This window comes from Helianthus annuus, chromosome 15, assembly GCF_002127325.2.
Source record: "Helianthus annuus cultivar XRQ/B chromosome 15, HanXRQr2.0-SUNRISE, whole genome shotgun sequence".
Lineage (NCBI taxonomy): Eukaryota > Viridiplantae > Streptophyta > Magnoliopsida > Asterales > Asteraceae > Helianthus > Helianthus annuus.
Genome location: NC_035447.2, coordinates 149863808 through 149870232, shown reverse-complemented (window position 1 = coordinate 149870232; position 6425 = coordinate 149863808).

The window sequence follows — 6425 nt, the reverse complement described above, 5'->3', positions numbered from 1 at the left end:
ATGATATCAACTACGTCACGTTAATCCCCCACCGGGCCCACCGGTGACACGTGGAAATTAGGGGTGTGACAGGTTGGTATCAGAGCCAACACTGAGTGAATTAAACACTAGCCTTTTGTGTTTAGTCTCAGTGCACGAATTGCACATTCTTCGAGTTCCGAGTCTAGACAAAGAACATAGGACCAACTCTGTTTTGTTTTATTTTTGGGTCTTGTTATTATATGTTGTTGTTGTTATCTAAAACTTGTATGTAGGTCAACATGCCACCAATATTTCTTCGCGGTCGAGGCAAAGGACCAGTCACGGGTCACGATCTCGAAGCCGGGCCTTCGCACCGGCGTACCCCATCCATCACCATGAGCACTAGTCCACAAGAGCCGTGGAGGCTCTATGTTGAACCCGGGAGACGGTCAGTTTCCCTCAGCTCTTCACCTTCTTACCAGCACTCCTTTGGGCCCCAATCGGAAAATGAGCTCAACGAACAACCACCCTCTTTCATACCCTTGCAGAGATCCAACTCTCACCACTCCTTTGGTGACCCAACCCCAGTTTTCCAAAGCCGATTCAACCCGGCCAACATTTTTCCAGAACCCGGGGGTTTTAACCCACTCGGACCGGAAGACCACTTCTCTAGGGAAAATGACATGGACGAGGATACTGATCCAATGGAGCCTGCTACAGGAACGCCGAACCACCCCATCGAAATCTCGGATGGGTCATCTTTCCACGGATCACCGTACCGCAGTCCGGATAGTTATCAAGAGAGGTTCAAGCAGTGGGACTGGTACTTCACGCCCTCTGAGCACTCGTCCCCGTATCAGCAACAGCAGCAGCAAGATCCTTCTGAGGATCAACGATTTATGGCAGTCACTCCGCCACCACCACCACCAGTGGAACAGCAGCCGCCTTCGGAGCCACCGAGGCGGAGGAGGTCGAACGCACGGATGTCCGTGCGAGGGGGTGTCCGCATCAGCACACCCCAACCATCAAGTGGCAGCCATTATCCGCCACTTCAGGAGGAAGAGGAAGAACCACAAATGGGGGGTCCATCAAACCCCATACTAGAAGTCAACTCAGTGCCTGTGGCACCTCCGCCGGGTTTTGACAACCCAATCCCTGCTTATGCCGGTTCCGCGGCATACAACCCGTTTGAAATGCCGGGCCACAACAGCTTTAACTATGCCAACGTGGACCCATATCAGGAGGCTTGGGATTACAACGCTCGACACCCTGAAGGGCCCTATGGTGGTCCTTGGACTACCGGGTACCCTCCATATGTGTTCCAGCAGCCACCACCTCCTCAGCCGTTGTACCAGCCGCCGCAGCCACAGCTTATTCCGCCAGAGCGTCAGCAGGAGGTCCTTGAGAGATTGGACCGTTGTGAACGAGAAATCCAAACTGAGCGCAGACACAACAGAGGTTTCTTCAAAGGACTATCAGATTTGATTAAAGGAAAGTCCAAAAGGAGGGACCATTGAAGATCTTAGTATTTTAGTTATAATCAGTCTCTGCGTGGACTTGTGATTTCTGTATTCAGCTCCTGCGCGAGCTTGTCTTTTTGTATTCTGCCCCTGCGTGGGTATGTCTTTCAGTTGATCCCTGCGTGGGTTTGTTGGTTGTTAGAGTGTTTATTTGTTTGTTGTGTTTCGCCCCTGCGTGGGCATGTTATTTGTAGAAGTCCCGTTTAGGGCAAATATTGTACCGTTGAATCTTTATTTAGTGAAATGTTGCATTTAAAATTTTCATGATTTTATTATAAATAAGTATATGAATAAACTTAAAATAAAAAGGTAAAATGAGAATAACATTTCCTAAATTAAAGAAGACCTACCATTAATATAAATGGCAAAATCTAAAAAGGGACAAGACCTAGCCACATGTCATTTTAAGACAAGGCCAAGATGGTATCTCCATAATTAGATTCAGGTCCATAATTAACGTCTCAACTTAGGATTGATCTGCGTTATAAAGAGAATCTAAGGGGTAAGACCTAGCCACGTGTCGTCGCAGACATGGCCAAGATGGTAGAACCTGTCTAGAAGATTCCAAATTCTGTTAACATCTGTAAGTATGTGAACATACTGGGCAAATTGTGACACAGTAAAAGTCACATAAGCCATCATTGAAAATTGGGTTAATTTAAAATTCCCTGTAAGTAAATGTCCATTCCTTGAGAATGAAGTGCCTACGGGTAATAATTAATATCCTAGGGACTAAGAGACAGTTTGAGTCTGCAACTCACTGTCTAGAATAGGGTAATGAACTGTGATTCAGACCCTAATACCTTGATTCTGTAAGAATTCGGGTTATAAACTAACACTGTCCTTGTGACTAAGTTATATGTTAATTCTTAACTATAATATAGGATTACAATACAGATGCTGAATTAATATTTGGTTAATAAATTAACCTGCAATGGCTATTTAAAACCATGGTTAATAAAATACATAAAATACTGTATTAGCTATTAAATAAAACCTTGCCCATTATTGTTTATATGTAGCAATTAAAGCTACATGGCGAGGTCGGATGAAGTGAATAGTCGTCCGGTGGAAAACCACGATAACGCAAAGATACAGTTAACTGGCGCGGAGTTGAAAGCGCTTGTGGATGATGCGGTTACTAAGGCATTAGAAAGACAGTACAGTGAGTACAGCGGGACCCATAGTAGAACCTTGTCTACACCGCATAATAAGTCTAAGACTCATTCGGAGGCTCACAGCAAGCCACCTTCTGTCCAACCCAAGTCTAAAAAGGAGGAATCTAAGAAGGAGGATGATAGACATTCTTCGAATGAGAATGGTGATCATTCCAAGAAGATCGTGCTTTATGATGCCCCACGTGCCAAGGGTTGCACATATAAATACTTTGTGTCTTGTAAACCTCGGGATTTCACTGGGGAGAAGGGGGCAGTGGACTGTATGACTTGGCTTGATGAAATGGAGACAGTAGTGGATATAAGTGGCTGTGCAGAAAGGGATATTGTGAAGTTTGTGACACAATCCTTCAAAGGTGATGCACTTCAATGGTGGAAGTCGCTGATTCAAGCCACTGGGAAAATACCTCTTTACAACATGTCTTGGGAACAATTTGTTGCCCTAATTAAGGAGAATTACTGTCCCCAACACGAGGTGGAAAGGATAGAATCTGATTTTCTGTCCTTAGTCATGAAGAACCTGGACTGCCAGGCGTACCTCACAACCTTCAACACCTTGTCAAGGCTAGTTCCCTATCTTGTAACACCTGAACCGAAGAGGATAGCCCGTTTCATTGGGGGTCTGGCCCCAGAAATTAAAGCGAGCGTCAAGGCCTCTCGGCCCACTACGTTTCGATCAGTAGCTGATATATCTCTGTCCCTTACGCAAGACGCGGTTAGACAGAGATCCCTGAGAGCTGCAGATGCCGAAAAACGAAAACGCGAAAATGATGGTTCGCAACGCTCAGATAAAAAGCGAAAGGGCAATGACGACCACAAGAAAGGGTCGGGATCCAGGAAGGGGGATCATCAGTCGAGTGAAAAGCCTAGGTGCAAAGTTTGTAAGAAGCACCATTTCGGGAAATGCAGGCAGGAGTCTAGATCCCAATCTAAGCAGAAACTATGTGGGATTTGCAAGTCCCCGGATCATAAGGCATTAGATTGCAAGAAACTTAAGGATGCCACCTGCTACAATTGTAATGGGAAGGGACATATTAGACCCAACTGCCCGAAGCTTGCCAAGAAAACAGAAGAAGGAAAGAAGACTAATGCAAGGGTCTTCCGCATGGATGCAAAGGAAGCTATTCAGGATGATAATGTCATAACAGGTACTTTTCTCATTAATGATGTCTACGCAAGGGTATTGTTTGACTCTGGGGCGGATAGATCCTTTGTAGATAATAAGTTCTGTGAACTGTTGAAATTACCTGTTAAAAACCTAAGTATGAAATATGAAGTGGAATTAGTGGATGGAACAATAGAAACAGTTTCGACTGTGTTAGATGGATGTGTCCTATCCATTAGGAACCACTCTTTTCCTTTGTCCTTGTTACCCTTTAAGCTAGCAGGCTTTGATGTAGTAATAGGAATGGATTGGTTATCGCGTAACCAAGCCCAGATAGTGTGCAACAAGAAGCAGGTAGTAATCAAGACCCCATCTGGTGAGCCGCTCACTATTCAGGGAGATACTCAACACGGAATACCAGAGCATGTGGCCATGCTTAAGGCATCAGGATGCACGAGTAAGGGTTGCGTCATTTATATGGCACAAGTAACCATTGACGAGAAGAAGCCCAGGATCAAAGACATACCAGTCATTTCTAACTATCCCGAGGTTTTTCCGGAGGAACTACCTGGTTTGCCACCAGACAGGCAGTGGAATTCAAGATTGACATCATCCCCGGAGCTGCACCAGTATCCAGAGCACCATATAGATTAGCACCAACAGAGATGAAGGAATTAAGGGCACAGCTAGATGATTTACTAGCTAAAGGTTTTATTAGACCTAGTTCATCTCCATGGGGAGCGCCAATTCTGTTTGTTAAAAAGAAGGATGGATCAATGGGTCTATGCATTGATTACCGTGAGCTAAACAAGGTTACTATCAAGAATAGATATCCTTTGCCTAGAATCGATGATCTATTCGACCAGCTACAGGGAGCGAGTTACTTTTCTAAGATAGATCCCAGGTCAGGCTATCATCAATTGAAGGTTAAGGAGGAGGATGTACATAAGACCGCGTTTAGGACTCGTTATGGTCACTACGAGTTCCTAGTGATGCCTTTTGGGCTCACTAACGCACCTGCCGCATTCATGGATCTCATGAATCACGTATGCAAGCCTTATCTGGATAAATTTGTCATCGTCTTCATTGACGACATCCTCATCTATTCAAAGAACCAAGCTGACCATGAGAGGCATCTTCGGTGCATTCTTAAGCTGCTCCATCAAGAGAAGCTCTATGCCAAGTTTTCAAAGTGTGAATTTTGGCTTCGCGAAGTCCAGTTCCTTGGACACATTGTGAGTGAGCGTGGAATTCAAGTGGATCCCGTAAAGATAGAAGCTATCATGAACTGGCAGGAGCCCAAGACACCTTCAGAAATTCGTAGCTTCCTAGGTTTGGCTGGATACTGTAGGATCGAATTTCGACCTAAACGAGTCGTTCGGAAGAGCTCAAATCCGTTTCAGAGGTGGAAACAAGGAAACGGACGTGTACACAGCTTGTATCACACTTTAATCCTCTTGTATATTGATTTTACAATGTTTTCGTTTACAAGGAAAACCGGCAATACCTCGGTATCAGATCTGAAAGTTGTTACAAATGAAATGAACAATGATCCTATATATACTAGTTTGGAATCGCTCCAATGACAGTCCATAAAAGCGATTCACCTAAAACCGAATAAGCGATCCATATATCTGCCATAAAAGCGATCTGACTTTTGACCTTATCAGCGACCCCACATGTTGTCATATAAGCGATCCATCAATGTTGATTTACTTTTGTCATCTTGTGAATGCATATCATTGGTCCATGGAAGGGTGGATTCTCATTGGACCATTAATTGGTCCAATCAACACCAAAGATCACAATTCACTATCCAATTCAATACTCCTTTGTCGTTTTCTTGCTTTTTCAATATGTAGAAGGCATATGATGATGTAATGTATGATGATGTCACATGATGTCATCATTAAACATGATGACATCATGTTTGATCAGATCCGCATCGCAATCCAAACTCGACATTAGACGTAGTCGACAGATGACTGCACCAACAGACTCCCCCTCAGATGTTGACGAGTCTAAAGTGTCGAGTCTTCAATGACTTCAGTCTTAATCAGTGAAAGCATCCTCAAATCTTTTTCTTCTCTTTTCATCATCACCAACAAACTCTCCACGCACAATCTCTACTCAGATGTCTTCAGACTCCCCCTTTCGATATGCTGGGATCGCAGTCTGGCATGTTGAAATCTCAAAGACTTCAGGTATCGGAACCTGGTTTTCTATCTCTTTGAAACCTGCACATCCTCTACCCAAAAATAAAATTTCTGATGATAACATGTAAAGATCTAATGAATCATTTGCAGACAGTATACAATCACAGAATGATTTTACAATTTGAAGAACCACTTGGAGATATATATCATTTTTGTTTTCAAAAACCAACACACTCTCCCAAACCATTTGTTCGTCATGTTTAGCACTCGGAATTTTGAAAATCAACTTTTCAATACCAGTTGTCGAAAATCTTTTTGGATTTTTCAAAAAATTATGCTAAAACACACTGAAAATCTTTTTGGATTTTTGACATAAGAGAAATAAAATGCAGTACAGAAATATTTACAAATATTATTTTTGTGAATTTGTGTAAGAGGATCATATCAGCTTATGAGACAAATCACCAACACCGTTAAGCTTCATTTCATTTTAAGTTTTAAACAATTT